Source organism: Xiphias gladius, chromosome 21, assembly GCF_016859285.1.
Source record: "Xiphias gladius isolate SHS-SW01 ecotype Sanya breed wild chromosome 21, ASM1685928v1, whole genome shotgun sequence".
NCBI classification, from domain to species: Eukaryota; Metazoa; Chordata; class Actinopteri; order Istiophoriformes; family Xiphiidae; genus Xiphias; species Xiphias gladius.
In genome coordinates, this window is record NC_053420.1 from 21,875,327 (window position 1) to 21,900,224 (window position 24,898).

General features: G+C 43.3%; 1 protein-coding gene across 7 annotated transcripts in view; it reads left to right on the plus strand.

Moving 5' to 3' along the window:
- The first annotated feature begins 461 nt into the window (after positions 1–461).
- The window catches only part of LOC120807322 (plexin-A1-like), a 181,364-nt gene continuing 156,927 nt past the window's right edge, over positions 462–24,898 (plus strand). For 5 of the 7 annotated variants that reach the window (XM_040159122.1, XM_040159126.1, XM_040159125.1 and 2 more), the window contains exon 1: positions 462–640. The gene's annotated coding sequence lies outside the window, so the exon portion shown is untranslated. Of the gene's footprint in view, positions 641–873; positions 972–1,235; positions 1,280–24,898 lie in introns of those variants that run through there. The other 2 variants (XM_040159124.1, XM_040159123.1) reach the window with 2 other exon arrangements.

The following is a 24,898-nucleotide window of genomic DNA, read 5'->3' on the forward strand; positions in this document are numbered from 1 at the left end:
TTGCTGGACATACAGGGACAAAACGGTGCTTCAGGTAATTTTTAAATTTATTTAATCAACTTTATTTACTATACACAAAATTGCAAACCGCCAACTGATAGTTCATTACAATGCAACTAAGAGCATGACGCCAGGAATCAAATAGAGAAAGTCAAATAATAATTAAATTACATAAAATGATAAAAACTGATTTATAAATAAGAAGTAAAATAAAAACACAATTAAGCACAACATAGTATAAATTATCCTTTAAAAGTGTGGGAAGAGCGACTACTTCCAATATGAATGCAATGTAAAGGCCCCCCCCCATGTCACCGTCACACCAGGATTCGGCCCGGGGGCGCCCTCTGTGAGCCCGGTGAGGTACTGCAGCTAGCCGAGCGCCTCCTCCTTCCCTCCCTCCCTCGCTCCCTCTCTCGCCCTCCTCCCTCCACCAGGAGCCGGAGCTGCATTCCTCTCCTCTCCATTCACACGCAGGGAGCTGTCGGACAGAGAGAGAGAAAGAGAAAGAGAAATAGAGAGAGAGAGAGAGAGAGAGAGAGCGAGAGCACCTCCACTCCGTGACCAGAGTGGAAATGTCCCCAAGTTTTGGAATTTAAAACCATGGCGAGGATATCGAGCCTCAGGATCACATGAATCTGTAAGTACCGTGAAAACTCTGGCGCAGGGTTTTGTGTTGTTGTTCTTGTTGTTATTTTCCGTATGGAAGGAGCGGGTTTCGGCGGAGCCGGCTGAAATATTTAGGTTACATTTTTTTTCTTTTTCTTTCCGTTGCACAGTGTGGTGAGTTTGTCGTTGTGTTTTTACACCCCTCCGCCACCCCCCGGCTTCTCCCCCACGTCTCCTCCGCTCTCGGCGCCTGGTTTCCCCCACGAGTTTGAAGCGCTTGAGGGTCCAGCCGAACCCAGTCGGGGAAAAAAGGCACGAAGAGGATAAGCTAAGCGGAGTAGCGCTAACATCCAGTTATTTAGGTGTGTGTCGGCGTGTGCGGAGGCTCGTGTTTCTGTGAGCGGTGTGTTGGATGTGCGCCCCGGTGTGACCACCAGTCGGATTGATCCACACCAAACTAAAACTGCGGATTTTTTTTTCGGGCGCCGAGCGAGGCTTTAGCTTGCTAACTAAATTAATCCCGGAATTTCTTTTTGAAATAATTACTTCGCGCCAAGCACCTGGCGCTTGAAACTAGGGAAAGGTTTTTTTTTTGTTGTTGTTGTTGTTGTTTCTTTTCTTTCTTTCTTTTTTTTTTGGGGAAGTAACCTCGGATTTGGTGCAGTGTGAGGTGAGTTTTTTGGGCTGGTTGGAGAACGTCGGCTGCAGTGAGAACAGACTTTTCTGGTGGGGGAAAAAGCCGTTATTTGGCGATGTTGTCTGGAGTCGTGTACAGAAAAAAGAAACCTCCCGGACCGGTGCGGGGTGACACAGACTAGGTGGCTCAGGGCGCCTCGGAGGAGGAATGCCAACACCACCATACATAATTACAGGTATTCGCGGAGCTGACACTCACTGTCGCCTGGATAAATAGTCCGGGGAGACTGGAGGAGGCTGCGTGGCTCTAGATTAAACATTTGCAGTCACGCTTGTTTGCCGCTTGTTTATTTCCTCGTATTTGAATGGCTCCTGCCCCGGCTCTCTTAAATGGACCTAAGGGAGGAGTTGTGTTGGATTTCTCTGGGGGGGGACGTGGTGCTTGCTTTTAAAAGAAAATCGATTCCCTTATTAGCTCCGAAATAATTAGAAATTGTGTTGGTGTGGTGTGAAAAGAGCGTTAATCTGCTAACGAACGAGAGGCAATTTGTGAGCTTTGTTATTCGACAGCAATTTTGAGCATGGATGGAGTGGCGAGGGCTGTCTGTGGGTGTGTTGAGTGCGCATTGGTTGTCAGCTATTGAAAATGCTCTCATTGCTCTATCGGATTCTCCTCAGTTCTATTTTTTAATCAAATCCTGGTTAACCAAATCATACTACCCACCCCGACCCCGCACGGCACGCGAATTCATTTGGAGCCCATTTTAAACATGTATTCATGAATCATATTAGATGAGCAAGGGCTTAGACATAATTTTAACCTTTTTTGAGGGAAAGGGAGGGGGAGTGGGGCCAGGCTGGAGCCTTTGGACAAAAAAATCACTCCAATATTCATTTAATATTTAAGTAGGAGCCCTTTACTGTATCCGCAGTGCAATTTAGACAGTTAATATAAACCCACCTTCAGCAATTGGTGTATTTTATCTACTTGTGTACCTCTTGAACACCCGTACAAGACACAGGACTTATGTGACTAATGTGGCAACTCTTAATCATACCTGACATGACCGATTTGTGCCTCAGTCCAGTCAAGCAGCAGCTCCTTATTGACAGTTCAATGCAACGACCAGCATTCACATGGAAATGATGTGGGATTTGAACTGTGACATGAGTGTTTGTTTAAGAGGTGGTGCCCAGTCACAGCTTTAAATCATTCAACCACAGACTGACTGACATCTCACCAACCATACAACAGAAGGGTACCTAACTTGTTCATTCAAAACAAGCATTATTTTAAATGAGTGTGACTGACAGCAAGGAGTGGCAGTAATGTAACCAAACACAGTGGTGACTGTCTTTTTTTTTACTGGCTATACAGTATAATCACTTTTTTTTTTAATTTAGCCAACACGTTTCCTGTAATGACAAAATGCTACAGGAACTTGTTAACAGATGTCCAAAAATCACACGTTCTTATCTGACCTCAGTCACAATAGTACTGGGGGAAATCTGTGAGAAACAATTTCAGCAAGATGATTATTATTTCATGGTGTCAAAAAGTTCCCACCTTAGAGTTTTCAGAAGATTTTTTTTTTTTTCTGCAAAACTATGACCTTGCATGGCATTTTACATGAAAGCTGGCAACCCAGCCAGAAAATTACAAGCAATTTGCCTCAATCTTCCCTAATTATGATACAGATCTGCCCCACAATGGACCAGCAGTGTCATGAATTTTGAAAGTCTGCCCTGTCCGGTCTGTCTGCTGCTGTGAAGGGTAAATGTGTGATGTCCAAAATTTGGAATTCGAGCTGACATGTGCACTTTGCACCCCTCTGGTCCTGCCTTTGTGTGGCTTGCCCCCCGTCGCATTCCTCTGGACTTTTCAGTGAGCAGCATATTTAAGGTTTAATTAGATTGTAGATGGATGACAAAGCAGAAGAGCTGTGCTCCAGTGAGAATTGAATTGTGATTTGGCACTGTAAGACTGGCCCTAAATATTTTTTTTTTTAGTGCATACTGTATAATGATGAAGGGGTTTTGAAAAATGGAATTAAAGGAGACGATTTGAATGAAATTCCTTCAAGCTTGAATGGGGTTTTCTGAGTTGGAGTGAAAAACTACTTCACGGGGTCACTGAAATTGTTTATATATGTGAAAAGACCTTCAGTGCGTAACTCTATTGTTCAGGGCATACTGTACCGTGATTCATCGCTTTCTCGCAGCGAGCTGATATATGGGCTGTGTGTGTGGCTAAACTGTAAAAATCCAGCTCCTTTTCCAGTTTCTCTTACTGTTGGACATTTTAAGCCAGTGTGGCTTTTCCTCTTTTCGCCTTCTCTCTTCGCCTCCGCTCCTTTTCTGTACTTCCCGCCTCCAGACCTATGCTTTCTCGCCCTGACTTCCTCCCACTGCTGTCTGTGTCTACCTCCGTCCTTCCACAGCAAACCACCGAGACCATACACATGTAAAGCCTTCCTTACTTTTCCATCATTATACTCTCTCTCTCTCTCTCTCTCTCTCTCTGTCCGGCCTCCCCTGTTTCAAAATCCCCCAATTTTTAATTTTTCATTCAGTTTTCAGTCATTTTTTTCACTGCTACTGGTTCTAGTCTTCTTAGCTTGGCAGTGCCAATCCGTTGCTGCTGCTCAGTGCAGGAAGAGTCATTTACTACTGGTGAAAGAAGATCCCCTCCTAAACAGATGCAGGGGTTATGTCAGAGTGCCGGGTACGCCGTGGTCTAAACTCTTTCCCCCATGTGTGATTGAGGGCTTCCTTGGCACAGCGGCGCTGTAATGCAATATCTGCTTTCATATGATAGCTGGTTGAGATGGCGTGTTTTTATTACATAAGTTTTCATTTGTGTCAGTCTTGCTAAAGAGGTTAGCTGGCGCTCTGCTGCAAGTATTTCATTCAGTCTGTGCTTCTCTGTCTCTGTCTCTCTTTTGTAACACCTCTGTTTATGTTTCCTCTCCTTTGATCTTTCCTTGCCTCCGTCACATCCTCCCCTGCTTCCTCATGTTGTCCACTCTCCGTCTCTTCCTGAGCTTTGTTCCATCATCTCTGCCTGTTACTTGGTCTCTCTCTGGGGTTTTTGAAGCGCCCCGAGGCGAGGAGCCACACAGCAGCAGCTATATTAAAACGCACTAAAGAGGGACCAGCAGCAGGGCTCTACCCGAAGGCCCTGCTGTGTCGTACACACACATCCACAGACACACAACCGCAGCTCTCATGGTGCTAACACCTCTCCATCCGACAAGCCTTAATATGAAATAAACTCACTCGCCAATACCTGGCGGGCCTGTCTTGACTGACTGCTCAAGTAGGAATGACCTCCATTTGGCCCGAATAAGAAACTGAGATTGAAAGTCACTGGGAGGTGTTGCACTGCAAAGTGCGGGTGCATTACGAATCATATCAAGAGGTGAGTTTGCAGGTGAGCCAGTAGCATAAACCCTCATAAGTGCCAATCAGAAGCGAATGTAAAGGCATTCTGAGCTATCTGCAAGCTTCATCACATTTTAAGGAGGAGGGTGCGCTCAGGGCTGGCAGCTTTATTTTGTGCCCTGGACACTGCCTGAATTAGAGAGGATGCATGAAGCGAGCGCCAGTGTGGAGAATTTGAAATTAAAGCTCAGTATGTATTGTTTGAGGCCAGGACCTTCTCAAAAATGATTCCTTGTTGAATCCCTCACTTCAGATATAGCCAAATAAATATTACCGCCGTGGTGGCAGAGCAGAAATTTCCTCAGCCAGAAAATGGCCTTTTTTTTTTTTTCTGTGAGGGAAGCAGCCTTAGTTTCTCTGTCTCTGTCGTGCTCATCCAAGTGAACTGTCTGTTATGTATAATTAATTTTCTCCTCTCTCCCAGTTTATTTTTATCGCCCACTTTTAACCATTCCTTCAAAGGAGCCCCTCCCCCACTCCCGTCCTCCACAGTGCCTGCTGAAAGTGACAGCTGCTCGGGTACGGGGGATGCTTTTTGAAGCAGGCATTAAAAAGGCCACTCACTTAAGACAACTTGGAATAGGAAAATCTCTGCCATTCTGACAGTATCAAAAACATGCCTGCTAATCTGGCTGCAAATTGAAAATAAGCTTCGTCTCCGCTGTACTCTTTGCTGCCTGTTGTGGAACAGAATTTACATGTTCTTCTTTTGTTCAAAGGCCCTGTTGATGAGTTTGGTTGAAATGTAAAGCGGTGTGACAAGATTGACTTAAGTAGGGCGCGAAGAAATTCTCTTGTTCACCGTTTTGCGGGCACTTCATTTTATTGATAGGAGCACTGCATTGGATTTATTTTCTTTTTAAGTCAAATTGACAATCTCATAATTTGTAGAATGGGCTCTCATCCAATCCAAAGAAACATAGTCATTGTTTGTATTTGACCCTCAGCCCCTTAGGACGTCACCACTGAGATTTGGACCTTCTGCCTGATCCTGGTTCCATTTCCAACCTGGTGGCCTTTTGTAAAAATCCCACCGCCTCCGCCACTTGTGGGAACAGCCACAGCATATGTGACTTCCTCCCTGGCATGCTAATGCTCTTGTCAGCATTCTGTCCATCTCCCCTCAGACACTGACTCAGACAGGCAGCTTGAGTCCCCGATTTGCATGGACTTAAAAAATGGCCTCTCTAGTTGCATTTCCTCCTGTGAAGTAGAGCTGGGCCCCGCTATTGATCGGGAAGTCACAGTTCCTTCCTGTAACATTAGACAACACCTACACCTGTCATCTGTATTGTTCTCTAATTGTATTGCTATGGTGCACATCTGGTGGGGTAGGTTGCACCTAGTACTTTGTTATTCTGTTATGTATAATTTCTATTCTTCTTGCTTAGTTTCTGTAAAGTCAGTAATCCAAAACCATAAGATGCTTGCTTTTATTGCATGTGGATCTCAACTGAGAGGAGTTTGCAACTTCCTCAATAACACTAAAGAGTTGAATGGTGGTGAAACAGTCTCAGGTTGTTTCCACATTCCATTTACCTTGAAGCCATAGGCAGCTGTTGAATGGTACGCTATAGTTAAGGCTCATTATTATCTTTTTCATTAAACAAATAAGAGCTTATTTGGACAAAAGTTAATGCAACTAATGGACAACATTTACTGTAAATGATGGGGAATTGGGACATGAAATCTGAGTGAAAATTATTTTTGAACTGATTTCTCAATGTCTCTTAGAAATTTTTTAAACTGGTCGTTTAACAAGTCTCTTTCATCTGGTAAAAATAGGTTAGAACTCTAAAAGATGCGCCTTAACAACTGCTTGCCATGAGTGCTCTATACAATAGATCTCAAGTGCAGATCAAACTAAATTGTTGATGCACATGATAAAGTGTCACATTAAAACATTCAATTTTTTTAATATGGTAGAGCAGATGTTGGGATATTGTCATGGCCATCAGCCTTACCTAATGTCTGTCTTCCCTTAAGTAAAGCACTCCAAAGTCTACTGGTTCGGTGAAAAAAAGCAGATCTTCGAATGGATTGTATATGCCCCAGCCTGTCAGTATCATCGGCAGAAAGTGTGTGTTGCTGATGCTGAGATAGTCTCAGTTTAGATGAGGCAGCCTACTGGTTGTTTACCATGCTCACTAGAGTCTATCTGCCTCTTCAGGCATGTTTGGCTTGCTAATGAGAACCACTGTGTGAGAGAGGAGGCATCGCACTGTGGGTGTGTGCCTGTGCATGTATTTGCATTGAGATAAGCCGTGCATTTGTTGATGTGTGCACTGTATACAGGAGGATGGTATAAAGGATGCGATTTGAATGTGGTTGTGTGTGTGAGCATGGTGAATCCTCATGTTTAATGTAAGGTAACACTTTCCACTGTGGAGAAGATGAAACAGGGAAGAGTTTACACGGGCTGATAGCCATTTATTGTTGTGATTAATGTTAATGGTGCAACAACTCATAATTGCTCACTTCTTTTTTCTCCCTTCCCTGCCACTTCATTCCTGTCTTCCATGCTTCATTCCCTCGTCTTGCACACACACACACACACCCTCTTGCTTTCTGTTGTATTTACTAAGGGAAATCTTAAATAATTCAGGTGGTCTGTACTCCCCAGCCCTGTAAATAAGACTAATAGAAGGCGGACCTTTGAAGAGAGCCACTTGCCGAGGGAAAGCATGGCCGTAGGCTAGCCTATAAATCAGCTAGCTGCCTGTCTGGCCCCTTTACTGTGGCTGTGTTGAGGGCTAGCCAGCAGCAACCCCCATGTTAGCGGAAGGAAGGGCAATTCCTTCCTGAGAGGTCAGCAGTATTGTGGTGTCGCCCCCGAGGCAGTGGTGGACATTGAGAAGGTGTGTGCATATGCGTGTAGGACACAGGCAGAATCACTCTCCCTCTCTTTTCCCTTAGTTGCATTCTGGCCTGTGTATATGTGTGTGCACACTCACTCATGGACACATGCTCCATGGCTCATAAACCACACACTCTGATGTCAGCACCTGCATGTGTGTTTACCAGATGGAGATAAGTGCTCTTTTATTCATTTTGTTTACCACTCATTTTTTCCCCTGAGTGGCTGGCACTCTTTAGATGTGGGCTGCTGCTTCTGGTGTGTGTGTGTGTATGTGTGTGTGTGTGTGTGTTGGTGAGGTCTTATGTAGGCAGATACTTCATTGAAAACCAGTCAATGAAGGACAAAACCTTTTTGGTTTTCGGAGTAACAGAAAGGGCAGTTAGCCTTCTTAAATCCACTATAAGATCCCACTTCAGGTGCTAAAAGAAGGGTAGATTTTGAGTAGCTTTAGACCTAAATCACTTTGGAGCACTTCCCAGCTTCTCACCTCCCCACGTTAAACTCTCAATAGCCACTTTTCTACAGCAGGGCTAAATGGGACCTGTCAGGTGTTTTGGCCCGCTCAAAACTTTTCTAAGCTCTGACTGAAAGCAGTATTAGTTTATTTGAAACTGTAACCCAGATGACAGATGATTGCTGTTAGTAACAGATGTCCAAAAGAAACATGGAAATGTTATTTTGAAGAAAACTGGAACATAAATATGTATAAGAAACAGTTTGGATTCCTGGCATCCATTGCCCCGTGCTTACAGTGGAGCCATATTCAAGTTGTCAGATAACAAATTTAGTCTGAAACTCACCTTAAGTAGCATAGAATATCCTGCACCTCCTCCTTCTCCTACCTCCTTTTCTTTCCACAGCCTCTTGTCAGCTCCCTCTTTTGTGCTCTTCTCAAAGGGTTAAAGAGGGAGACGTGATGAGTAGCCTGCTGAGTCTGGCCTCTATTGTGTGTTGGCATTGTGCCACTGCATAGCATGTCGACCATAGACACATGTACAAGGGACTTTTCTCTATTCAGTGGCGCTACAGTTACCCAGTAATGCTACTTCAATGTTATGCAAATACTTTCCAAAGGTTTGTGAGGTTAACAGGCTAATGATAACACTGACATTTCATAGGTGGCCAACTGCAAGAGTTCTTCCATTAAATGAGGTTTAAAGGCTTTACTTTTGCATATCAAAGCTTCACTCTTGCCCCACAACCTCCCTATAGACATTGCTGAACAGCTTGGAGCACCTTTCTCTAACATTCAACAATTTTAGATAAAAGTTTTGGGATGCTTCAGAAAGACATGGTGTTTTTCTTCAATTCCCTCAGTGGAAACATGTGCTTGAGGACCATAAAACCCCAGTTTCCCTCCCTTTCCTACCTTACATCGCTTGTTAAGGGAAAACCACTCGACGGCATGTGGTGCATAACATTGGTGGCTGCTCAACCTAATTCTTTTAGCAGACCACAGTTACCTCCATGCTGTAACAGCGTGAGTCCCAGGGGTGCTTTTAAGTTTCCTCCCCCTCCCCGACCCCCTGCAGCGGAGAGGCAAGCAGAGCAGGGGGACTCTGGGAATAAGTACTCCAGGCCAGACAATAGTGGACCGCCAGGAAGGGGGTTGGGTGTTGATTGTACACCAGAAATAGAAGAGCAGGAGGAAGGGGGCTCCAAACTGGAAGGAGGGGTGGGATGGGGTAGGTCAAAGGTTAGATTGATCCCTACTTTAAAGGTGGAGTGGGGCCATGGAAGTTTTATTGCAGGGCCCTCTTGTTGCTTTTTGCGCCGCTAGGGGTGAACCTCTGAGCTACTACTGCGTAATGAGGGTGGGGCATTTAGGTGGATGTGAATTTGAGCTACATATTGCTATCCCATGATGGCTCCAGTTGTGCTTGGTGACCTCTGACCGTGGCCTCCTCTCCCCCTACCAGGGGCTGTCACATAGGTCAGTGGCATGCCAACTCCCACGTGAAAAGATATAGGGTAGGGAATAATGTCTTCAGGAGTTACTCCCCGCTTGTTTCTGACTATTTTCGAGTTTGCCCCAGCGAGTTTGTTCTCTCAGCTGGTAGATTTTCTGGGGCAGATAAGGAGGCCGAGCATGTGACGAAGCAGCTAGCAAACATGAAGGAATGTGTCAGCGATACCATTCAGCTCTTGTCAGGCCACTGCATTCCAAATTAAATGGTGTGTGTAACTTGTGACTGGTGTGATGTGCTGATGCGTGGCAGCAGGGAGGAGTTTCTTCCTTTCTCTACAAATCTTTCTCTTGGGGCTGCCCTCTCTCCCTGCCTCACCAAGATCTATGATTCCCTTGGTTTCCATTGCATGTGGAGGAATGTGGCTGTTGAGTTGATTGGCTTGGCTCTCTATTGTTACCCGAATGTGACCTCATTTGGCTCTTGAGATCAGCGCGACATGGCCCCTGGTGCACCAGCAGACACTCTCTGCCTGCCCCTGACACATGACAGAAAGTATTTGTCCAACTGGCGCTTGAGGCAACACTGATTGTTGAGTGTAGCTTGAAAACAATGGCATAAAACCAATGATTGATATTAGAGCAGACAAACTGGGCAGAAAAGGTTACGTTTTCCAACCAAAGACATCATCAAGCCAAAGCATATTTTAGAATCAGTCATAGGTGACTTTTCTTTCACCCAAACTACTAAAGAGGATGCATTTCAGAGCCATTGCCACATGGGCTGTTCTCAAAACATGGCACAAGCAGGGTTTGGAATTGATAAGATTTCATTGATACCTGTGCCATTATCGATTCTGCTTATCAGTCCAATTCCTAACCGATTGCCTCAATGATCAATTTTCTGTGGTTTTCAGTGGCACAAGCAGGGATGGGAATTGATAAGATTTCATTGATACCTGTGCCATTATTGATTCTGCTTATCAGTCCAATTCCTAATCGATTGCCTTAATGATCAATTTCCGTGGTTTTCAGTGTCAACGCAACTGTTTTATTATCTCTGAGTCTGAACACAGTGTAGAAACAGAGTAGGAAAAAGCTATGCATGTGTCTCAGGTTTGCAAAAGCTCCATTGTTTAACATTTGTTTACATTTAGGTTTTCTTATAACATATGATATTGACCCTCTGTAACAGACGTACTGCTCGGTTGCACTCGTGCTTAGAGTGTCAAATACATGGGATTCCTGGAATTGGAGCCCATGTTGCGTAGAAAGATGTTTCAACATATTGCTGGTGCTTCCACCCTTACTTAAAATGACCATTTTACAGACATTACAACTGGCAGTGTTGTCATTTGTCTTTGTGAAATGAAGCCACACTTTGGACCGTTTCTCCCTCTCCGCCATAACTCCTTCTTGCTGCAAGTTTCCAGCATCGTAGATGCATGAATTTGACGTCATTGTTTTGCAGTGCGCAACTGTCAGAAAAACGTACCGGCATCGATAAAAGGAATTGAGAAGCATGGAGTCATACCATTCCAATGGTTTAGACAATTTGGAACCGGTTCTCAACTGGAACTGGTTCTAGATCCCCATCCGAGGCCACAAGGTGTTTTTAGCTCATTCAAGAGGTACACCTCATTCTGCCCTCGGCAGACAGTGCAGCAATCAAACTTGGCCGCAGCACAGACACATTTTCAAAAGTAGCCCGTCTCCCAGTCTGCTTGTAGCTGCATCAACATAAAAGCCTTGAGCATTTATATTTTTGAAAGGGCGGGATTGGAGAAATCTGAACAAAATGATGCCAGAGCCTGCACCTCAGCCAGAAACAGCTGAGGGAAAAGAATTAGGCAACAGAGAAGTGAGGGAGGGAACTTGGCAGCACTAGCTAACTCAGAACAGCAACAAGGCAGGTCGTACCAAAGAATAATGTTGTAGAGAGAAAGTTGTGTGTGCAAGGCAGGGCAGACAAGAAGAGAGAATGTGGGGAAAAGAGGATGACAAAAACTCAAGAGAAGTTGAGTCAAACTTTAATTAAGGTCTGAATACAGCATTGGAACAGCTGCTTTTGCTTGCGCCACCCCACCACTCTGGCTTTAGGGCTTTTTTATTTGGAAGCCAAATGAATGTTGTGAGGGAGTGGCGATTTTATTGGATGAGAAGTTTGGTTTCAGAAAGAGGGGAAAATTAAACTCTCCCACTCTTTAGACTGGTGATTTCATGGAATTGATGTTAAGGTCTGCTGGTCACAGCAATGATGATTGTGAGCAGTCCACAGTTATATCGTCCTGTGATATCCTGTTGGCTACTTCACATTAAAGTGTGGCACAAATAGCTCAATCTCTGTTGAAGTGCTCTTGAGCAATTTCCTGACCTCTTGCGTAATTCAAGGGAAACATAAAACAGTGAGATGCATAAATTGTACCGTATGCTTTCTACTCAATCCCTCTGCTCAAGCTGCTCATAATAATATCACCCCAGGATAATAACATTGTGTCTAAATCCTAAACTGCCATTTATATTAAGTGCTCTGAATAATGCTGCTTGACATAGGGCTGGACTATAAACCAGATGTATTGAATATAATCAATCTCTTACTGACCAAAATTTACTCACGTCCAAATTTTAATAAATTATCCAGATCTGATGTAATTTAACTGAGAATAGCTACATCAACCAGTGACATCTAACCAGAAGATTAACCAATTAGTCAGTTTGCAGTCTAGGCCAGAAGCCTATCCAGTCAAACTATAATTAATTAGGACGAACATAAGAAGTGTGCCAACAGAAGATTTGATGTGTTAAAACAGTCATCTTTAAATTTTTCATTTTCATGGTAATTTTGACAGCTAATGGTGATTAGATTTTAGGTCAAATCGCCCAGCCCTGGCCTGTCATGTCTGCTCTGATACTGGACTTTGTGCCATATTTGTCCTTCACGGTCAACGTTGAGGTATGCCAGCTATGTGTTGTACTCTCAGATGCTATTCGCAACAGCTTGCACTCTGTGGAGTTTCAGCCGCTTGCTCCTCTGATCCAAATGTCTGTCATCATATGGAGAGATCCCATTTGGTTGGGCTTGCTCAGCTCCCTTATCACTATGCCTGTCTCTCCCTCTCTCCCGCTTTCTCATTCTGTCACTCTCCTACAGAGGACATGATGAAAATGGCTGTTTAATCATGCAGAGAGGTCAACCAATCAAAGGGCCTGGGCCGAGTGATTTAAAGGCCTATTCAGAGCACAGCTGGAGGGAAAGGGAGGATGACAGGAGGAGAGAGAGCGAGAGACTGGTTGGGGTTTGATTGCTATATGGCACAGGTCACCTCTCATCCACTTACCACTGGTCTCGTTTTACCAATAATTGTCCCTGATAGATTGATGTATAGGCAGAGAGATGAATGGATAGAGTGGGTAGAGGGCGGATAGGTAGAGAGATGCGCACATTAGCAAGCCGACCCGCCGGTGATGAGATACGTACACACACTCCCAACTCACACAACCTCATCAACAACAGTATAGACCCAGGTCTTCCTCCCATTAACTTCAGCAGACGGCTTTCACTGTAAAGGCCAAACTCCGTATCTCTCTCACTCACACACACACACACACACACACACACACACACACACACACACACACACTCACACACACACTCTCTCACACACACACACACACACACACACACACACACACACACACACACACACACACACACACACACACACACAGAGCTATGTCATCTGCAGACAGGGCAGTTCTCACCTGTCTTTCAGTGGGAGAAAATGATGGCTTGGAGGAGCAGGGGAAGTAGAGATGGATAGAAGTCCCTTTTTAAACAGAGATCCTGTTATATTGCTGCTAAGAAGACCCCTCATTATGCCGCCTTTGCTTGTTTACACTGAACCAAATAAAGCCGGCATAATGCTGCTGTTAGTGATTGTAGACGGCATGACGGCGTTCCAGAATGAGAGGCATGACGTGTAACACGACAGCGTCTGTCCCGCCATGTTGGCTCTCCCTTTTACACAGACATCAGTATTGGCTCTGTGGCTACCTTTGCTGCTGGCTTAACGTGGGAATAACAATGCCCCCCCCCCATTGCATGTTTTTATCTCTTATACAGAGCAACGAGACAGAGTAAAGGTGCAACACTCGTGCCTTGAACAGGCTGTATAAAAGGGGCTAGAAACAGTGATGGTGGTCTCCTGTTTTAAGCTCCTGGCACACACCCACACCCCCAAGTCACCAAGTATCAAGGTTATGATATAGATATTGTATGCTTGATCAATCTATGTTCCACCATTCATTCTAAACACACTGTTAAAATACACTGTCATTGTCATTCACACAGGACCAAGGTCCTCTGCAGTAGCCTTATACTCATTACAGCTAAAGCAGAATTTTACAAGGGCTTGTATAATTGTGTTTGCTTAACAGGACTATCAAGTTTCAATGTCATTAAAGTGGTTACAACAATGTTTTTACACTGGAGATTCAACAAGGCAGACAGTGTGGACCAACTTCAAGAGTTCTTTATGTGGTCACCGTATGAAAATTTAATGTGACAAGTTCTGCTCCTCTGGAAGTATCAAGAAGAGGGGAATTTATGGCTCAGGGGGCACAAACTTGGTGCCATTATCTACTATAGCAGGGTTGTAGAAATTATAAATTTACTGAAGTAATCGTAAAGTTACTTTATCATGAGCAGGATCATTAGCCAAGTGGTGATAGCCCATTAGGACCCATTCACACCAGCAGCAACAACATGTTTTGAGTCAATTCAGAGGTATTATTTTCTCTCCATTATCTCTCTGGTGTTTTCTGTTAAACCCTATTTTAGCTCTGACTTACTCATGAAAACTGTAATATTGCTATGGTGGTGCTACTGGATCACCTTTCTTTTTGTTTAAGCTCTGTGTAGAATACACTCATACATGGCATAATGGTCTCTCAGATGAGGTGAAGCCTCAGAAGTTATGTGTTCTTGTTTAGGAAACAGTGGTCTCTATAAAGGTTTTCCTAACATTTCAAATCTCCTGTTATCACAAGAGCTTGGTGTGACCAATTCGAGGAATTGTCCCTGTGTCTCTTTTCTCAATACATAGGAGTATAATGTAACCTTTTGCATGCCTAGCCTGCATGCCTAGTTATGTGTATGTTTTTTTCACACTAGCATTGCAAAGAAAGATTTAAGGGAATTTCACCCGCTCCTGATGGGGGTGTTGCCTGATAAACTGTGTTTAGTGAACAGTACTGACTTCCGTTCCCGTTCACATGTCACCCAGACATGGCAATTTCCCACAAGATTTCTGGGTGAGTGTTGGCTAGCTGGTCAGTAGCCTCACATCAGCTTTACTCTGTGACTAATCATACAGACTTTATATTTGGCTCTGGCCAGAGCACTTAAATAAACACCCTGATAAGTGTATTTTTACTTTGGATTCATTTGCTGTGCCCTGATGCATGATGCTGGCTGTTCCTGCTGATGTAGTTCGCAAACAATTTCCATTTAATGCAGGAAAGCACCAATTGAGAGAACTACAGTGACCACAAGACCACACTTTGCTTATCAAGGTTAGCAGAGACAGCTAATGTAAAGCTGCGGGATGGATTCGTAGACCAGTTCTCTAGAGCAATACAGTGCTGCTGGTTTGAATGCAGATTCAGTACACCACAGACTGTATAAAATGTCAGAAAAATGGAAAAAAGTGACAATTTTCCAGACTCTTCAATCTTAAATGCTTGTTTTTTTTCTGAAACAAAAGTTCAAAATCCAAGGATACACAGTTTACAACATAGGGAAGCAGCAAATCCTCCCTTCTGAGAAGCTGAAGTCACAATATATTTGGTATATTTGGTATATAAATTTTTGCTATATAAATGACTTAATAACAATTAAAAATTGAGTCAACACATTTTTGTTCATTTTCTGTCAGTCAACTAGTTGTTTCAGTATTTACGCATGATTCAGACTTCCTTTTTCCTAAGTATCCATGTCTGTATCATAGCTGCAGTGCTCAGCAGGAGAGATTTTGTTACTTTGTGCTCATCGTGGCCCTGCTTGTGTTTCTGACACAGCCAATGAGTTAGTATTGGTAGAGTACCACTTCAGCAGATAGCTGGCCTCTTGCTCTGCCCCCCCCCTACACACACACACACACACACACACACACACACACACACACACACACACATCCGCATCTCTCTGACCTTGCGTCGGCATGTGCTGATGAGCAGTGAGTGGATACTCTCATAAGTGGTGTGTGCGCGCGCGTGTGAGCGCTAGAAAAAGCGGTGGTAGCTTCATTTGTTGTGTAAATGCAAGTTGCTAATTGACTGCCGGGCACACAGCCTCTCCTTCAGCGGCTGAACCCTGCCCTCCACCGGGTCCCGGGGATCCTGCCAGGGGAATGTTTGCCCCCTCACACACACATCCACACACGTTCACAGCACCCTCCCTTTCTCTTTCTTCCTCTGTTGGAGCAGGCCTGGCACTGGGCCAAAGTGAGGATGGGTACATAGGCCTCTCTGTTCTCTCTCTCTGTCTGTCTGTCTCTGTGTCGAGCTCTTCTAATGAAAAGCTACATGGCATTTACTCATGGTAACATGCTGTGCTTTTTGACACTCTTTTGATACAGTTTATCATTTCATAAAGAGTTCTGTCTTTATACTAATTTCATCATTTTGAGATGGATTGGATTTTTTTTTATTTTTTATTTTTATTTTTTAAACAAGCAGACCATGGGAAGTCTTTATGAATAGGTACTGGCATTAATTGCACACACAAATAATGTCACAGGATGATGAAGTAACGGTTACTACACCAATGCTCAGATTTTAGGCTGTAACTTATTCAGTGTAGTCAGTAGCCACAGTAGCCATATCAGTGTTAGCCTCAGTGGTAAGAAAGTTAGCCCAACTGTTGGCTGTTGGCTGGCTAGGGGCCCAGATCTCACACATGCGGACACACACTGGTTTCTATGTAAGGCAGGTGCAACACTATGTAAGTGTTTCTATCAGCAACAGAAACTTGTTGGTACTCTACACAGAAAAAGTTGATTAGCAGATAGTACTGGGCTGGACAATTGGTTAATATTTTTTTTGCTTTCAGAGGATATCTTCGCCCAAGAAAATTTGGAGAAGTGATTGTTATGATCCCCTAACAACTTTCGGTAGAGGCATCCATTGTTCATTTTACTTAGCTGGAACTACATATAAACTATCATAATATTATAAATAATTTCTAGGTGAGATTTTGGTTTGTAAAGTGTCAAGTTTATTCCCAGATGAAAGAACCGTGGCATGGAGAACAAGAAAATTATTATTATATATGCATTACCACAAAAATCCCAAATAGCCCATGAAATAAGAAATAGTAATACAATATTACTTATTATGCATCAACATAAATTATTATTATTTATTTTCAGACAAGGATATTCAATCTTAGTGATAGTTTTTGCATCATAGTGTCATCTAACATTACCACCATTGACAATACAAGTGAAAACTACGCTAGCAAGATGTCGAAAAAAGTCAAACATCTGGAATAACTTCCAGATTTGTGAAGGTGACCCTCCCAAAAAGTCGAGTTCTAGATAAGTCAAAGGAAACTGGCACAACACAAATCTACAACGAGATGGAAACTCACCTGAAAACTTTAAGTAACAGTTTAGCAGTCCTGCAAATGCTAGAACTTTTTTTTATATAATGGCTAAGGTTAGTGCGACCCTCATGCTAACAAAGTATTACGACGAAGTCCAATTTTGTCCTCACAAAAAATACACGCACACACAGCTTCAGACCTCCCGTGCTCAAGTTTTCCCAGGGCAGTCCATTGTCCTACTGAGGTAAACATCAGGGAGCACAGAGAGAGGAACAGACAAACAGTAAACTGACACACTCTCCTGTAACACACTGTTTAGACTGCAAACACAAAGGAGCAAGTGTGTGTCTTTGTTTGTATGTGTATTTGTGTGTATATAGCCAGCGCCACAGTAAACTGCAGTCCTGAGAAAAAGATAGAAAGGCGAGTTGTGGTGCAGGACCTGGCACATACAAATGGCAACTTGCCGATTTCCCCGTGTTAACCTTCCCACGGTCCGAAGCACGCAAATGTCAACTGTGTCACTTTCCATTCCTGGCCGTTCAGAAATGCTGAGAATTCATCGGATTGTCAGTGATAACTGAATGAAGCCAGTTCAATAGGTAGCCACATTTAAATACCGTCATGTTGAGCTTGTTTGATGTGATATTCACATTGTACTTCACAGTATTTGTTCATGGTATGTATAAGAATGGTACTTGAATTTGAAAACTGGTCTACACTTAAATGTCAAAGACTATTATTTTAGGTGTTTGATGGCAGCAATATGACACAAAGACACGCAAGAGCAAGCAAGTATATAACATCAAGCTCGCAACTTATGCTCAAGAAGCAACAACAATAGGATTAGCTGGCACGCTAAATAACTAAGGCCAAAGCCAAGCCTCTTATATTGTCACAAGGCCTTTTAATATATGTTAATATGGTTGCCCCTTATCTCAACTTAGTAAATTGCCTTAAAAGTGGACAATGAGTGCTTTCTCTATTTATTTATTTATTTAAAAAAATGTGGTCATGTTTCCTAAGAGAAATTATGACACCATTTTTTGCTGGAGATGAATGGTGATAATGATTAAATCCAAGTAAAATGCATACGTATTTCAATTTATGCATTTTCAGGAACAAGAGTACTGTAAAAGTGGCATTGAGGCCGTAACATGTGTCTCCTGTCTTATTTGTGTTTACATTTCACTATGTAATGCACTGAGTCAGTGGAGCTGTTAATAAAGTTGCTCAACAAGTCTGACTCACTACAGTTGCAGCAGGAGAACAGGAACATCCAGTATCCACAAGTGGTAATAAACAGCAGATTCAGAAGGAGAGACAGGCAGAAGAAGATTGATTTGTAGTATCACTGTCGAGGAACGGTTTATCAAGCACTCACCATTAAAAGCAAATATATTTCCTGTTTTGAATCCCACTGTAATCCTCACCTTTGCTCCACAAACGCATTCACTGCCAATATAGCTTATTGAATCATATTGACTGTCTGCGGAAGCATGGAGGAAACAGGGAGATACAGAAAGTGACAGGGCAGCTGGAAAGCGGAGCAAGGGATAGCGAAGCAGAAAAGGAAGTGAAACTGAAAGATGCACAAAAAATGCAGAGTAAAACAGAGGTGGGAGAGGAGGAGGAGGAGGAAGAGGAGTAGAGGGAGCACAGAGAAAAGGGAGAAAGTAACAGAGACAGGGAAATAACAATTTGCTCTTCCCCCGTGCTAGCTTTATCAGCAGGATTGCAGCCAGACAGGCAGTGTTGAATCTGAGTCAGCAAGACTTGAACTGGGGCCCTAGCCTATAGCCCCAGGGCCGCTAGTAACATGCACACACGGACTCCCACAGACACGGTGTCAGACCTGTCGCCCTATTCTCCTCAGCCCTCCAGCTCTAGCCCTAACTACAGCTGTTCAGCCAACCACTCTTAATTAGTAGCTGCTGCTGCCTGCCTTGCCCCGGCGCCACTGTGGTGAAGCCCCAGCCCCACGTCTGTGTGTATGTGTTTGTCATGGGTTTCAATTTCCGTTTACTCTGTGCACGAGTTGCAGTGTGTATGCATGCGTTCTCTACGATTTGGAGACGTTGCAGGTGGAACAGGAAAAACTGAAGTTAAGACGACATATTGCTGTGTTTGCTCAGCAGACAATGTGGTTTTGTATATCATATTGTTGCACCATATGCTTTGTCTCTTAAGTATCCTTTTAAACTCTCCATCGATCTCCTGTTGCTGCCTGAGAGAGCTGCTGCTTCTAAGCTGTTATCACAGAGGAAAACTAAAAATGCATTCTTGGTGCCACCTTTCGAATATCACAGTGAGTTAGCACATAGGAGTAGAAATGCTCTGAGGGGCTAAAGAGATTTGAAGACTGTCAGGGAAATCTATATTTCCCCTATTTCTGATGTTCTGGGAGCACTTTACTAACAGTTAGACTGTTAACTTCACACTTCAGTTTCAGGCAATTGGTTCAGGATCATGTTTCACTGTTTTTCTTGTTGAGGTTTATGCCTCTCAAGATAGTCAAGTGTGTATATGTTTGTGTGCATATTTGTGTTTATTTACTGGTTGAATACTTGGCCGTACTTCAGCAACCACAGGGGACAAAGATAGTACTGCACACAGTACTTCCTCTCTAGCTCCCTGTCCATGTTCAAACTCCATACATCTTTCCCCTGCCTGCTTCTGATCGTGCCCTGTCATGTTCACGGTACGAGGCTGCAGTGAGGGTCTTGTCCAAGCCGTGGATCAGGCTGACACATTTCTCCCCGTGGACGAACCCCCCCCCCCACTACAAACACATAGCTGGAATAACTGTGGGCCAGTTACCAAAGCCACTGGGCTGCTAATCAAGACCATATTAGAGAGAGAGAGAGAGAGAGAGAGAAAAAACTAGCTTAGCTCAGCAGAGGAAACACACACAGCTGGAAAACAGACAGTGGATAAAGTTTAACTAGCCCCAAATGCACGCTTTGTGTGCACACACACTCATATCTGTTCCTGGAGGAACACAGGCCACAACCATGCAACACAGTGACCCAAATTAGCGGCATCTCAGCTCCTTTCACCATAAGGCTGGAATCTAGGCTGCACAGAGTCATAGTTGCTGGATAGAGCACCTCAAGCGCTGCCTGTAGCTGTCCATTCATACACAACCACAACAGTCCATAGGTTGATGGATGACTCAGAAATCCATTGTGGAGTGAGAGATTTGGTTGTGTGCTCAGCCGGGAGCTTGTAAAATAAATGTTCGCAGTGCAGTAGTTGAGGCTTTCCAGGATTTCTCTTATTTGACACGATAACAGCTTTAAGAGGTTTTTGGTACTGGTCAAAGTGGTTGTGGTCACCCTACATAATCTGTCGATCTCTTTTACTCTGATTCTTTCCTTTTTCCATGCCTCCTCCTCCTTCCCTTGTGAATCAGCTTACAGAGAAGCTTCATGTTCTACTGTGCTTGTTAAGCCCCATATGTAGCTGCACAATATCCCTTCTTTAATGACAGACTGACGTGTGTAAGTACTTAAAAATTAGATCAAAAATAAAGACTGCTGGACTGAGCTTTGTCTGCTGTCTGCATCTGCTTTGCAAACGCAACAATTTACTGACCAACGACCGTCCTCATAACCATAAAGCTACCCAAGTTTTTCTCCCTCTTTCCCGTCTTTGACCTCCTCCATGAAGCTCGTTAATTTTGGTTTTCCTTTAGAGTTTGCACTCTACAGGTTAGGGAGAAGGAATAATGTGTTTTCATATTTTTCTGCCAGGGGCGAGTTGTCTGCATTTCGAGTAAGAGTTTTATTTGCATTTAAGATGTTAATGTAGCCTTTGGGTGAGCAGAATTGGATATAGTATGCCAGCGCTTTGTTTTGTCCCGGTTATTCATTAGGGTTTAATAATTGCTGCCTCGCGCTTCATACAACATTGCAAGGAGAAATAGATTCACTTCGTTCTCTCCTTGGAAAGGTCAGGGCATATAGCAAGACACTTCCCCGACATATGAATTCACGATTCATGCGTCACTTCCATTGGAAAATGTGCTTTTTCTTGGACGATTGAACTGAAAACCCGGTGTTTGCGTGTGTGCGTGTGTGTGAGTGTGAGTATTTCTCACTACTGAGTTTGAGGCAGCCGTTGAAATTCAAATGAAGTGTGCAGGTTGAGACTGGAATATTCCTCGAGAGAGATAGAGAAGCAGTGATCTTCTGAGGATGTCTCTCTCTGTCTCTCTCTCTCTGCTTGGGCATTGTAGGTAGAGGTCGTGAGCACGACTCTGGTGACAGGTTCTTGTCGTTGTGCGAGTCTTAACCTTTCCCCCTTGTGAAATCACGAGTTTTAACAAGCCAGAACTGATCATACAGGCCATCCTTCAGCACATCAAGGAAAGGGTCAGCTGACCTGCAGAGGAAAGTGGATTGCAGTGTGGTGATGGAGACAGGCTTAGTGCTGAATCCCATTATCAAACAGCGTTTGTCAAATAATAGGTCAAGGCCCACTTGTACCAAAGACATATTAGGTTGTGGTTTAATTCCAGAGCTTTGTAGAATTGATTGGCTGTGTGAAAAATGTAGAGAACAAAAGGTTGCTTGTATAAAGTCCTTCCAGAAATTGGACTGAAGGCAAAGCTTGATCTCTGTTGCTTTGCTGAGGAGAATGCATTGATAACAAGGCTGGCAAAATCAAGAGTACCTGCACAAATATTGCTTTTACTTTACTTGATATTGGGACCACAGTTGTAAATATCGATATTGATTATTTTTCTGCACTTTCTGTATTGACATTAACATGCTGACTTTGTTTTCAACCATAGCAGGCACAAAATCAAACACTTCCATATTGCTACTGTGCCCGTTTACGACCATGATTTGTTGAAATTAAAAGTTCCCATGTCTGTGTTCCATCCTGTTTTGCACCTATACTTGAATGCAGGCCTTATATCCCAACATTTCTTGCATAATTACAGCTGCCATCTATTTCACTTTGAGGCTGAGAGACTTAGCTTGGATGAATACCCAAACAATGCATGATATTGAGGCTCGTACAACACCTCAGCCATATTTTCAGTCTGCTTTGAAAGGGGCGTTGACTGGCTGAAAAAAGCGAGGGATTGGGGAGTTAAGAGTGGCAGTAGGTCCATGGGGGACCATAAAACATGGCAGCTCATTTGCCTGGCCGGTATTGGTCTTATATATTTGTACACTACAGCGAGGTGACTGGATGAGAATTAAGAGGAGGGATTAGAGAGGTGGAGGGAGCGAGGTGCTTGTTCAGCAGGCTGAAATACGATAGAAACAGAGGGGAGACTTAATCAGACTGGGGCAAATAACATTTAAACACCTTTAAAGCCACAGGGAGCAGAGAATTTCTTATCTCACAATGATTACGTCCCCTAATCAAGTTGTGTCTGTCATGCACAGGAAAGTTTTGACCTTAGACTAAAATTGCCACTTTTATTCATCTTCTCTACAGGGTACACTCTGTGTCTGGCTTTGTACAGAGAATTTTGTCTTCTTTGTGAATTCAGTTGTTAGAAAGTTGGGAAGCGTACAACAAGAAGTGCATGTGTTCAGCTTCAGACCTGTAAAATCCAGTGTTGCAGTTGTCCTATAAGTCATAGTTCTGCGTGAGATTGTTGATATCTAGCTCAGTGTTGTGTTGAGCAAGACACTGATATATTTAGTCCCTCTTCTCGGCCGTCTTCTTCCCTCTCCTCCCCTCTTTGTCTCTAGCATTCCTCTCACTCACCACTCTTCCTCTCATCTTCCCCCGCTCACACCAGTCTCTCCTTATCTCTCTTCCTCTGTGCTCACATTTCTGTCTTTCCAGCACGTCTCCCTCCGTGTTTTTCTTTCTCTCCTTGCCTGTTCTTATACTCCCCCACGCTCTCCTCCTCCTCCTCCCCAAAGCTCTACCTCATCCCGGGTTCTGTTGCTGTAATGATACTGACAAGCTCTTTGGACACAGTTTTGGCTTTGTTTTTCATCCGCCTATTTCTCCTTTTTTTCATGTACAGTTCTTTCCCTCCCTCTGTGACTTGGTACATTTAGACGCAGGAACGTCTAATGTAAATTTAGACGGTGACAAAGAACGTTGGACACCCACAGAATACACAAACGCACTGCTTACGCTAGCGCAGCTTTATTAATTGTGCTGTCTGCCAAGTTGAAAGACAGTCTTCGTAATTTGACCTAATGAACGTGTGCTCTAGGTGGCTGTGTGTTTTGTCTTCTGCTGAACCTCCCCTCTCCCTCCTCCTTGTCTGCCCTATGACTGGCTCACAATGGGTGATGTTACTTGTCCTTCTGGACCGACCAGTAGGCCCAGCCCTTCCTTTTGGGAGGGTTCCAAGAACAGCCAGGCGCCTCTCAAACGTTTCCAACTTTCTGATCATATAATGGACGTGTTGGACTGAAGACTTGAATTCTATTTAGACTTTAGTTCCAAGAGTTTCTGGCTTGGGGGGAAGTACTTTGATAGAAAAGATGTTAGATTGCAACTTCCAGTTTGTTCATCATCAAAAATCTGCTATAAAGATTATATAGGAAAACATGCTTCTCCCCACATTCTCATAACAAGTGCTAGTTTGGTAAAATGGTGCATACATTAAATTTGTCCTGTAAGTGCTATATGAAGACAACTGGGCTTGCTTGAAGTTTTTGTTCGAGTTCTTGAAGAACTTCAAGCAAGGCCAGTTGCCTTGGTATAGCACTTACAGAATAGCATGACCTGGATGACTGAAAATCTTCACAGACACAATAAATACATTTTGAAATATTATATATTCTCATCAAAATAGTTTTATTTCAGGCTAGAAAGGTGGGTGCAGATGTTAGGGCTGTAACTAAGATTCCTTTTTTATTGATGATTTTATTGATTAGTTGTTGGACCCTAAAATCAGAAAATAGGTATTTGTAAATATCCACCACAGTTTCCCCAAAGCCTTTTTTTGTCCAACCAAAAGTCCAAAACCCAATATTATTTCATTTATTATCATATAAGACAAAGAAAAATCTTCTCAAATGTGAAGATTTGATGAAACTGAGCAGTTTTGGCATTTTTGCTCGAAGAATTACTCCTTAGCACAAGACAAAACAGTTGAAAAAAAAGAAAGAAAAGAAGATAAGAGTTGTTTGAAAATTCGCACCTATGCTTCACTGGTTAAATTTTCACAATAAAAATACGTTTTCTTTCTGAAAATGCTGCTCACATTGTTGGAAAAAAAATTCTTGAGCCTGCAGGGTGTGATGTGTGGTAATACAGACATAAAGGAGTGAAATATCTGAAGCCAGACTGGGTGACCTTAATTTACTGCTATATGGAAATAATAATGGTAAAAGATGAATCTGAGACAGACAATCTGTTCCTTTATCAGTCACAGTAGAGAGTACCAAACAGGTTTCAGCCATTACAAAGTGATTCCCAGCTACTCTTACTTTAAGCCCATGTTCTGATAAATGCGCGACTACTGAAGCACTTCATTAAAACTCTAAAAAAATGTCAAATCCCTGTGAAAGTTGTATTGCAGTGCCATTAATAGTATTGTTTTGAAGTACTTTGGCTAAATTGAAGTGGGGTTGGCTGTAGTTATGTGACAGGCACTCAGTTGCCCACTAGCTGAGGAAAAAAAGGGTCGGTCCCCTTTTAGCTAAACATGCACAGACTGCCCTCCTCTCATCTTGCTCCATTCCTTCTCGTTCCGCTTTGCCAGCTATCTGAAAAAGTATCATCAATTCCTCTCATCTCACCCTTCTATCTCTCCCTATTTTCCCTGTATTTCCATCACCTCGCCTTTTTACCTCCACCATTTTTTCTGTCATGTCTCCTCATCTCCCGCCTGATTATTGCATCC